This window comes from Strongylocentrotus purpuratus, unplaced genomic scaffold, assembly GCF_000002235.5.
Source record: "Strongylocentrotus purpuratus isolate Spur 01 unplaced genomic scaffold, Spur_5.0 spur5_scaffold_16, whole genome shotgun sequence".
NCBI lineage: Eukaryota > Metazoa > Echinodermata > Echinoidea > Camarodonta > Strongylocentrotidae > Strongylocentrotus > Strongylocentrotus purpuratus.
Genome location: NW_022145601.1, coordinates 5,697,719 through 5,710,679, shown reverse-complemented (window position 1 = coordinate 5,710,679; position 12,961 = coordinate 5,697,719).

Genomic DNA, 12,961 nt, shown 5'->3' with positions numbered 1-12,961 from the left:
ATAATTACAAATTTAATCTGACTGGGCGTGCCGTTTACCTACAATTTAAGGGGCAGGGCCCGGTAGGTTCATCATTCACAGGTCACCATCTCCCAGCCAGGAATTAAGCACACTTACATCGACTAAGTAATATAAATAATTAAAAACAAATTTAATCTGACTAGTCGTGCCGTTCACCTACAATTTAAGGCGCATTGCCTGGTAGGTTCATCATTCACAGGTCACCATCTCCCAACCAGGAATTAGGCACACTTACATCGATTAAGCAATACAAATAAAAACAAATTTAATCTGACTGGGCGTGCCGTTCACCTACAATTTAAGGGACAGGGCCCGGTAGGTTCATCATTCACAGGTCACCATCTCCCACTAAGCAATACAAATAAAAAAAAATTTAAATAGAACCATGCAAGGAAATCACATTATTCAACATAAACAATTAATGCCTAGTATATCTAGGCTCTTTCGAAGATTATAACGATTAACATGCTAATTGCACTATATGTCAAAATTTGAAAATATGACAGCAATCGTTAATAAAATTTGTAATTAGGCACGAAACACAAAATACATAAAACTGACACACTTACGTGGCAATCTATTAGATGAAATGTACAAATATACGAAATGTTTCATAAAATATACATACCATGGAAATGTAGTCGCATATTATTAGATAACATATATCGCATTGATACAAATCCTCGTTATCAAAACATTCATTTTTCGGTAGACATTACCAAAATCAAACCCGTAGACAGCAAGTCTGAGCCATATAGCGAAGATGTGCGCCGTACCGAGACAAGCTCCCAGATCTGTAAAGATTGTTGGTATGTAAATCAGAGATGCTCGAACTGGACATGAACACTGGACTATAGATAAGAGTCAATTGATAAAATTGTCATCTTAAACAGTAGCTTTAGATTCCAATCTGATCTTGGTATGTCGACCGCGAGCTCTCTGAAAGACGGCTTTGTCATGTTAGAGGTGGGCATTGTCCTCGTCAGCTTTGGCATTGTTGTACCCGTTCCCAATTAGGGCGCTTTATCAACGCGACGGAAGGCAAAGAGGGCGGGAGAATTCACTCAACCGAGATCGTCCTGTACTTAGTTCCCGTCTTCATTTTTAACCTGTATATAGAGTGATTTTGCAAACACGACGGAAGGCAAAGACGAGGGTAACCGAGTAAAATAATCAATCTGCGCATGTGCGAACCAGAATTTTCTCCGTCTTGTCGATTTTCTCCACCATAATAGCGTTCGTGTCCTAAACTCGACGGAAGACTTGTGTCGCCGTACAAAAAAAAAAAAATTTGTAATGTAAACAAATTTAATGCATAAGTCTTTGTGAAGTGCCTCAATACATATTATTTCATTCACCTGATAAGAATAATAGTATTTCAATAGACAGAATCCGAACTGCATACATTATTTGATCACGGTTGAGTGAATTCTCCCGTCCTCTTTGCCTTCTGTCGCGTTGCTAAAGCGCCCTATTGACTAAAATCGAAGCAGTTTCAACCGAATCGAAGAGAATAGGTAACGTTCTAAACAGATTATTACGCAAATCTGCCTAATTGGTACCCAGTCTTTGTCAATCCTTTTCACAATGAAGGATTACTTGTAACGGCCGGTAGGGAAAGTCCAGGGTATTGTCCCAAAATAATTATGTAAAACGACATCATGATTAAGTTGTGAGTGTATAGCCTAGCCAATGAACCTATCAACTAGAGCTCGGATCAGTCCAAATAACATGAAAAATGAAACCTGTTAGGGTTTTGTGTACTTTTTAAAATAATTCTCAGTGGCGGATTCAGGGGGAGCACAAGGGGCACGTGCCCCCCCCCCCCCCCCCCCGTAAAAGAAAAAGGGGGGAAGAAAAGGGAAGAAAAAGGAGTGGGAAAGAAAAAGGAGAGGAAAAAGAAACAAAAGGGAAGAGAGAAAGAAGAAGAAAAGAGGGAGGAGAGAAAAGGGGAGAGGAGAAAAAGGAGAAGCGATAGGAGAGAAAAGGTGGAAAAGGAAGAAATGGGAAAAGACGGAGTAGATAATATGGGGTCCCTCTTGCCAGGCGTGCAGCCCCCCCCCCCCCTAACAAACACAAAAGCACAAGAAGAAAGAAAAAAAGATGGAAAAAAAGGGGGAAAGAGAGAAAGGAAAAGAATTGAAAGAGAATTAAACAACAATAGAAGAGAGGTGAGAGAGCATGAGGAATTGCATTTCTTTGAAAAGAATAATGGGTCGTCGCTAAAGGGGGTCGTGGGGTGCGACACCCCCCTTCCACCTGTCAGGATATTGGCGGTAGAATTGTGCTGCTGTCGGGAAAAATGAGGAAAGGGTGAGGGGGGAATGAGAGAGAAAGGAAAAGAAAGGAAAGAAAGGAAAGAGAAGAGAAGAAAGGAAGAGAAAAAAGAAAAAGAGGAAGGAGTGGAAAGAGAAAAAAAGAAAAAGAGAAAAGGAAAAATGAAGAGAAAAAGGGAAAAAAGAAACGGTGGATGAAAGAGAAGAGAGAGAGGGGGGGGTAAGAGCCAGAGGGAAGAGGGGTGTGAGTAAGATAGAGAGAGAGAGGGGGCTGTTGGGTGGAGTCACCACGTCAAGGGGCCAAGAAAGATACGCATAGATAATTATGTTGCTGTGTCGGGTCCGCTGTGTTGGTATTCTTGCTCGATCCTTGTGTAATATATCAATGCAGAAGTTCGAAGTCGGTGAGATGTATTATGTCGGTCGGTCGGCAATTTTGTTTCCCCCTACGAACTGTGACTTTTTATCGAAAAAAAGAAACATTTTCTAAAAATTCAGACAATGTTTAAGAGTCGGTACAACGAATCGTCTTCTTTCTATTCTCTAATAATTCAATGAAACGTCAAAGCTTCCGCGCCTTGCGCGGGAGGGGCGGAAACTGAATTTAGACAAGGATTAAGAGTCGAGAACGGTACAACGAATAATCTGCTTTCTCTAATAATTTGATGTCAAAGCTTCCGCGCTTCGCTCGGGAGGGAGGAAACTTAAAAATAACTGGTCCCGGGTTTATAGGGTTAAATTTGTAAACATTAGGACATTGGCATTAATATATTTGTCGGTAATTGGTGGCCTCTATACACCCCCACTGAAAAAGGTCTAGCGACACCCCTGATAACAACACAGTTTATATACACTCGAGAAAACCTTTGCAAGTACTACTGGTGAAGTACCAGACCACCGTCTTTATGCATAGTGCAGCAACGAAGCATATACAACGTCTCGCGACGTGACAGATCACTTTTCTCTAATTAACCTCTACCCAATCAGACGGCCTCTTTTTTTCCAGGAAGTGCCGGTGGACATTAATGCGCCAAATGTGGTTCCCAAATTGCAAAAGATCCCTACTCTTGGAGGGGGTAGAAAAAAGCAATATTACGTCATATTAGCCCAGGAAGTGCCTGAAAACCGCGCCTGATGTAGTTCTAAAGTTGCAAATGCTTCCTACTCAGGGAGGGGGTTCCAAACTCACCCCTGCTTGGTCGCCTCACTCCATCGTTTTCATATATTTCACCTCATGCGATTTTGTGCCCCCCCCCCCCTGCTAAGAAATTCCTGGATCCGCCACTGGTACCAGTATTATTCTCAGGAAGCGTAGGTAAATTTATCTGAGGAACGTCAGGAAGTTTGTGTTTCGTCATTGATGGACAGAGGCGGCCCTCCCGGGGGGCAGGGGGGCACAGTGTCCCCCCCCCCCCATTTTTTCAAATACCCCAAAAGTGCCCCTTTTTACATAGGAAAAGTGCCCCTTTTATTTTGTAAGAAGTGCCCCTTTTACAAAGGAAAGGTGCCCCTTTTACTTTGAAAAGTGCCCCTTCCCCCTTTTCACCTCTGACGAGTGCCCTTTTTATTTTTGGCACGTGCCCCTTTTCCTTTGACATGTTCCCATTTTCCTTTGCAATATAAAGTGTCCATTTTCCATTCTCATAAATCTTGAAATTATCTTGAATAAGTGCCCTTTTTAATCTCTAGTAAGTGCCTCTTTTCAGGTACGAGAAGTGCCCCTTTTCACTTTTAACAACTGCCCCCTTTACCTCTGATAATTGCCCTATTCAAAACGGAGAGGTGCTCCTTTTACTTTGACAACTTCCCCCTTTTTCCTTTGTAAGAAGTGCCCCTTCTCCTTTTAATAAGTACCCCTTTTTAAACTCGGATGAGCACACCTTTCATTTTAACCTGTGCCCCTCTTATTTTCTAATAAGTGCCCCTTTTCCTTATAAGTGCCCCCATTAAAAAGAGAGAGCTCCTTCCCCTTCTCATAACTACCCCTTTCCCTTTCTAATAAGTGCCCCTTTTCCTTATGATAAGTGCCCCCATTAAAAAGAAAGAGCTCCTTCTCCTTCTCATAACTGCCCCTTTTAAAAATCTGAACGGTGCCCCCTTTTCATTCAACAAATGCACATTTTCCTTTATTATAAGTGCCCCTTTTCATATCTGGTCAGTGCCCCTTATCAACTCTGATAATTCCCCTTTTAATAATGTTACGTGCCCCTTTTCCTTTCTAATAAGGGACCTATCCCCTTTTCACCTCTTATAAATGCCTCTATCAAAATCTGATGGGTGCCCTTTTTCCGTCAACAAATGCCTATTTCCCATTTTCGTAAACGCATCTTTATCATCACTGGTGAGTGCCTCTTTTCAGATGAAAAACATGCTTCATTTTCACCTCTTATAATTATCCTTTGTACTTTGACACGTGCTCCTTTTCTTCTCTAATAAGTGTCTTATCCCTTTCGATAATTGTCCCCTTTTCATGTAATCATTAAACGTGCCCCTTATTTAAAGCGACTAAGAGCAATTTCCCCCCAAAGTTCGCTCGCTGCGCTCGCTTGCATTTAAAGATGATATAATTATGTTACTTATCAAAGGTCTTTTCAGTCTTCCTTTATGAGGATGTGCTTATAACCCCATCACGATTGGCTTTTTTCCTCTTTATAAGATGGAATTTTTCGCACTGCGACCTCACAGATCTTTAAAATTTTTCTCGCTCGCTTCGCTCGCTCGTAAATGCATATTCAGACATCACACCCAACCGTAAAGTATGATGCTTAAGCGATATGTTGTAAGATGTATGAAGAGAAACAAATATTGAAATCATCCCTGATAATGTAATCACAATGTAGGGGTATATACCAATGTCTAAAAATTGCATATTTTCGCTTTGAGATTTCCCACTGTAGGTGCCCTTTTTTTCTCCAGAAAGTGCCCTTTTTTGTTGGTGCCCCCCCCCCACTTTGGAAGTCGCTCGGCCGCCCCTGTTGATGGACCAAGGTGATTAAAATATTGTTGTATAGCCATGTACAGTTTGGACTTAGGGTCAGGTTGTCTTTAGTAGTTAGTCTACCACTCTGAAAGGAAATCGAGTGATTACTGACGTGACTCCTCTAGAGAGTGGAAATGAAGTGAAATTAGAGTGAAATGCAATCTTTTCTTCTTAGATAGCACTCTAAAATAAATTGACATTCACTCCTAAACAAGTGGTCACTGACGTGGGGGTGCAAAGAGAGTGAAAACACATTTTTTTTTTTCTTTTAGAGACTGCATGTATCCATGAACAGGAGTGAGTCATATCACTTTCTTTTGGAGTTGATGTAACTGCAAAAATTACGTGAATAATTCTTCGTAAGAATAAACGTTTGTTTTGGACCTTTAATCAAAATGTATTCAAATAGTTGTGAAATCAATTACTTTTCCTTTTCCACGTGCACAAAAATATATCCGTCAGCCAGACAATAAAAGGGAACTAATTTTGTCAATATTATCTGATAGCGTATACAAATGAAGATTGGGCAAGTGCTATTTAGCCGGCTGTAGGTAACTTAGAGGCTGTTCACACCGGCAGAGATAGCGCCCGCTAGACCGCGCTATCTCTACGGTTTGGAAGGTACAACGTCGTTTCGGTCCGCCCAACAGCGAGCCAGGGCGAGCCAAAACGGCGTGCCACTGGAGCACCTCTTGGGGGTGGTCCACGAGAGATAGCGCGGTGTAGCGCGCGCTAGAAAAAAAGGGGTGCTACGATAGACCGCGCTATCTCATTGCGGTGTGAACAGCCTCTTAGAGATAAGAAGGGAATGGACGTTGGGGTCCGATGTATCGACGACATCATACACAGTTCATAAAAGTCCAGGCACCGCGGAACGTTTTTCAACATGGGGGGGGGGGAGCTAAACTATTTATGATCAGGTAGAGCGGAGCGTAAATTGGCGTGGGGTCCAGGGGGCCGGAGCCCCTGAAGTTCAGGGGTTTCAGCCATTCAATTACGGTCAGATTAGCATATTTTGATACCGCATTTGTGACACTGGCATGTCAGTACATCATTGTTTAACGACGTAAATCATGGTCCGAAGCAACAGTCCATTCATTGACAAAATTAATGAGACACCTGCTAAAGATTAGAAAATTGAATGTTGACCCTTTATTTTTACGAGTACATTTTAAAGGCAAAATATTAATACAAGCGAATACCGTATCATCTCTACCTCTCACATATTTTTAAAGATTGTGGCAGATTTGTTTTGTAGAGCAATTATACATATCTATTTGAATGTGGCTCCTTGCAAGTACCACTGTCAAACTAAAATGTACATTACTTCAGAAAGGCTAGAATTTGAATTGATACAAATAGGTTTAATAGGTTCCTCACGTTACTGATTATTTACTGCCATAATTGTTTTTTGTCATCATGCTTTAACTTGCTGACCTTAATAGTATGTAAACTGATATTTTGTAGAATGTGAAACAAACAACAAAAACAAAAAAACAATAGGCCTATTCTGAACAAGAAAATATCCACTAGCGAGTACAGCATGATATTAAACGATGTAAAATTACGTATAGAAAAACAGATGTCATAAATGTCACTAAATTAAAACTTTTAGGCACTTTAGATAATAGTTATGAACTCACATGAGTTTTTTATTTAACAATTGATACACATAACACAAACAATCTCTAAATCTCTTAATAAATGTAAAACCAACAAACCCATAGAATTTATTGCCAATCGTGTCCGACGTTTTCACATTTTGTGCCTTCAGTAAATTCCTTTACGCCTAAGCCTTCTTAACACTGAGAAAATTAAATTAATTTAAATGCTATACGGTATACATCAAGTCAGTTAACTAAAGCATATCGACCTCCACCAGACCTCTTGTATGGGCATTTACCATGTCTATGATTTGCCTGTACCTACCATTCCTTTGATATTGTGTTCCAATGTAAGTTTTCCATTTCCAGGATTGCCATTAAGTATGATTTTTTTTTAATTAACCATTAGAGAAATAGCGCCTTTCTCTCTATTTCTCTTAAACATACTTTTTTTCCAAAAAAAAAAGTGTGGGGGGGGGGAGGGCTCCGCCATTCCGCGGGCCTATAACCGGGAGGTCCCGGGTTCGAAACTGAGTTTATAATACAAGCCTCAAAGGTAAAGACCGGTATTGGAAACGCCCCAATTTCAAAAAATGAAATGGAAGCTCTCATTACCAATCATGTGAAAGAATTATGTTTTGACTAATACATGATGATACAAAATTTGCCGGGAAACCGCCTACTAATTCATATATTTGGTAAATTTGTTTCTCTCATGGTCTGTGAGAGATATAGGGTAGTCCCATATACATCTTTCTGTGTATATATAGTGCTTGTAACTTTACGAAGAATGGGCCAAATTTCTTATCATTTTGATGATTGCAGAACCTTGCAGATGCTAGATGCTAGAAGATCAACCTTTTCAGATCGATTCCACAACGTTTCTTTCACAATGCAATCGCATGACCATAACTGGTCTTTACCTTTAATACGGTATATCGTCTTATGTACATCATCAATAACAGTAAAACGCCTTTTCTACAACCTTAATATGACTTTTAATAATACAAATATATACTCTGCTACTTGTTATACTTAATTGTTGTAGAAATTGAACGTGAACAAAGCTCTAACATCATAAACATATATTCAAGTATTGTTCAACACAGGTGCATTGTAAAAGAAACTGCCTTGAAGTCACTGGAAAATGCTGATTGTGTTCTATACAAGGGGGTGATTAATTTCTCAGGTTTAGAAATCACATTTCCCCCTAAAATTTACTTAAATACTGAACGTTTTAATACTGCTGTACGTCCTGGTATTAAAACCATGACAAACTCGACATTGTAGACAATGTTAATAAAATGTTAATAAAATAATAAATGCAGTCAAGGCACAATATTACGAAACAAATGAAAATGAATATAGATAATACAAAGTTTGTTGAATACAAGGAATACAAAAGTACATATTTACTAGGTCAATTATTTTTGGAGAATAAAACCATAAAGGATCATATCAACTGTAAGAAACTTTTAATAAGAAAAGGATATATATATATATATATATATATATATACACAAATCATAACGATATGCAATCTAGCTGGAATCAGCATGCAGTTGAAAAAACACTGCACACACATCATGTGGCAATATAAGAAAGCAAATAATGTCATCAATACCTAGTCCAAAGACTGAAGTTACTTTGTCATATTTTGAATATGATCGCATTTTATGAGCAGTCATCTTTAAGAAGCATTTTTCGTATGATATTCTTCGCCTATATAAAATGAATAGAAAAGCTCACAAATAATTGTTTACCTATACTACACAACTTAACGTTAACTTAAATGATTAGTAGCAATATAACAGAAACAGTTTTGATGCATATTTACAATAACAAAAATATCCAATGCTATTGTTGTTTCATATACAAGTCATGATTGTTGTAGCCATACAGCTAAAACCGTTTTCATACAACCTTATAATAAAGCATATATTAATTTCAGTTATTGCCTTATATACATGATAACCGTATTTAAAAAAAAAAGAACAGTCTTCATAAAACCTTTCAATGAAGAAAATATCCTTCTGTATTAATTTGTTGTCTTATATACATGACCATAATAGCAATACAAATGAAACTCTAGTCATGTAGTCTCATAGTAAAGGAAATTTGGTCTGACATATTGTACTATTTACATGATTATTCTAGCAATATAAGTTGAACAGTTTTCAAACCACGTTATGATGAACCATGTATATATATATATATTGTATTGATTACCTTATGTGCAACATCATCGTAGCAATAGAACTGATATAGTATTCAAACAACAAAGAAAACATCTTCTGTAAATATTATCTTATGTATATGATTATTCTAGCAACAAAACAGAAACAGTATTCATATAAAACTTTTAATAAAGAAAATATATTCTGCAATTAGTATCACATACATTAGATATTTGTAGCAATAGAGCTAAAATAGTATTCATAGAAACTTACAAAATAAAATATATATATACTGCGAATACTGTATCAAGTATTTGCTGATTGTAGCAACAGAACTACAACAGTATTCATACAACCCTACAATAAAGGAAATATATTCTGTAATTACAATCTCATGTACATGATTATTCTAGTAACAGAATTGAAACAGTATTTATACAACTTTACAATGAAGTAAAATGTTTGTAGTAAGAGAATTGAAACAGTATTTATACAACCTTACAATAAAGGAAATGTTTCTAGTAACAGAATTGAAACAGTATTTATACAACCTTACAATGAAGTAAAAATGTTTGTAGTAAGAGAATTGAAACAGTATTCATACAACCTTACAATAAAGGAAATGTTTCTAGTAACAGAATTGAAACATTATTTATACAACCTTACAATGAAGTAAAATGTTTGTAGTAACATAACTAAAACAGTATTTATACAACCTTACAATGAAGTAAAATGTTTGTAGTAAGAGAATTGAAACAGTATTCATACAACCTTACAATAACGGAAATGTTTCTAGTAACAGAATGGAAACAGTATTTTTACAAACTTACAATAACGGAAATGTTTCTAGTAACAGAATGGAAACAGTATTTTTACAACCTTACAATAACGGAAATGTTTCTAGTAACAGAATGGAAACAGTATTTTTACAACCTTACAATAACGGAAATGTTTCTAGTAACAAAATGGAAACAGTATTTTTACAACCTTACAATAACGGAAATGTTTCTAGTAAGAGAATTGAAATAGTATTTATACAACCGTACAATAAAGGAAATGTTTCTAGTAGCATAATTGAAACAGTATTTATACAACCTTACAATAAAGGAAATATTGACTGCAATTATAATCTTATGGACATTGTCATCGTTGGAACAAAACTGAAACAATATTCATACAACCTTAAAATAAAGAAAATATTTTCTGCAATCATTATCATATTCATAAGCATATGTTTTAGAGTGTGCTGCTCTATGGATTATAGGCACATTGAAGAGACACGAGTACTGGGCATGCCATTGCATTGAAAAGAAAATTGTATATATGTTACTGGGAATGTTAAATGGTATAGGGTGTCACAACAAAGCTGTAAATTATGAGGATTTTTATTTAATCGAAATGATATACAAATGTACTAAATTTTGCAAAAGGTGTAAACACTGCGCACACTGTATCTGGCTTTAATATTCAGTAGATTTTTGTAATACCTTTTTTAGTCTCCTTTCAAATATGAGGGGATTTCCAGAGCATTTGTGTAGCCTATTTGAAGTGCCTATAAGTCTAGTGATTAGATCATTAAATATTCATAACTGACTTATTTCTTGTCCGATTTTCTTCAAACTTTCACTAGTCTATTTTTCGGATTTTTCTGCTCTCTTTTTGTTTAGTTTAGTAGGTTGTATTTCCGTATTATCATTAAAAAGATGTTAAAAAATGTGTAAATCTATTTAGTCTTTTTAAAATTACATCTGATCGCGGCCATGCCGTTTGCACGTTCAAACTAGTTTTCGTGCAAGAGGACCTGGGCTGTATAACTTAACCCAGTTTCCTCTAAAGCAAGACGAAGTTTATTAACCTGCTCATTCGGTCGAACACACCGTCTCCAGTCACGAAGCATCTCCCTGAATCCTGAGCTTGAAACGCTGTTAGCCGAGGAGTCTGCTCTGTCAAGGTATTTATTTACCGTTGAATGCGAGAAGCCAAGCTGGTAGCCAAGGTCACGTGCATCCTTCGTTGAACAGACTAAACCAGACAATATCTTTAGCATTTTGTCTGATGCGAACTTTATTCGGCCGTGTCTGTATAGAAGTGAGAGTAATATGACAAACGACGGAAGAGAATAGACATAATTATATGCCTCTCTTTAGCAATCTAGCCATCTGATTGGAGTCGTGATTTTAGCCATGCCCGCATACCAGTCAAGGGTCTTTTGAAAAGTGCCCTCATACCCGCCTTCCGGTCAATAGTCTTTTAAAGAAATGCCCTCATGCTGCGATCCCCATTAGTTTACGTGTTAAAATTGTCATTGTGCGAGCGCGGACACCATAAAGTACTTTTAGTCTGCGATTTCCAAATGATTGAAACTTTCAGTAATTTTTCCAGCACAGATTAACAGACAGTGTCTCAGATTTTTCGTGACGTTTTAACCAATCTTTACTCAAAAAAAGGATAAGGTAAGAATTCTTGGTAGATTTTTGTTTCAATTCGGCATATAAAAGATATATCGACTGCTTTAATATTCGAGGTCTGGCTGTTTTATTGGCTCAAGGGAACGTGCACATATCCTGCCATGACAGGATATGGCAGTCGGTATCTCTATACAATGAAATACAGTGTAGAAGATAACAAGGCTATATCCTATCCTACCACCAACTATTCACCAATAATGTGTACACTGCTTCACGAGTACATTACGAAAGCTTTATGTGTATAGGTAAGTTTAAAACTCTTTAATTAATATATGTATGATTTTGAATCATAGTGTTTTCGATTTAGTACTCGACCTGATAAGCATGGCATATACTAACCCAGGGTAACGATCCACCTTTACTACATAAGGATCAATAGTTTATTCACTTACGTCTGGGAGATTCCATAATCTGGCTCGACTGTATGGATGAAAAAGGGAAGAAAATAATTGTAATGTGTAAAATTCAATTATAATTTTCGTTATCGTTTTTAAGTGAATGTTCACGCTTGGTATATATCACTATGAACATGTCTTTAACACACATATAACATTTGGACACTTTTCTTCGAGTGTGCTGGATGTAGTTGGACAATTTATTTATTTGAGACATTGTTTTTAAAGTTATATTAAGTTAAGGGCAGGGAAAAGATGTAACCATGGTTTGAATGTTGAAGGTGTTGCTATTCGGCTTGTTAAAAAATATTGGCCACTGAACGATTGAAGCCCAAGTATATTTCGTTTAATCCTTTCTGCACGATTAATGGAAACAACGAATTAAGTGTGAACATAATGACAGAGAGTCTGAACACATGGAATGGGGAGATAGTATGTGTCTACATGAACGGCCTTTCAAAACTCACACTTTTGGTAGAAAAACACTTAATTAATCGATATGTTTACCCAATGGTCGGCTACTATTTTCCATGTGGGCCTACAATTGAACTGCGATGATTGGCTGAAAATACTATTATGTGTATGACATGCAAAAAGAATGGTTTTCTCCATGATTTACCACACCAAGTATAACTTCGATTTAATTTCCCATTCTTGGGGTGGTTCTTTTATATGTTACTTACTACCTCCTTGTCTAGATATTTCAGGATGACATATCGTGTAAACTTCCTTCTAATGGCGAAACGAGGTCATTTAAATTATTTTATAACCAAGAGTTGACATACCTTCTATTGAGTTATTTATTGCTCTGCGAGTGTTGATGTGCCCTGCTCAATACGTAGATGGATACTCTTCGGGCCTCCCTCAGCGTGTGAGGAAAGCAGATCGAAGTTTAAGGTGTTGCATTCTAGTAGACAACGTACAGGGACCTGGTAAACATTTTCAAACAAGATTGCAGATAACGAAATGTCAGAGATTGTTAATTAGTTGATGTTGATAATATTTAAGTTGTATTGTCAGCTCTGTGAAGAAATATATTT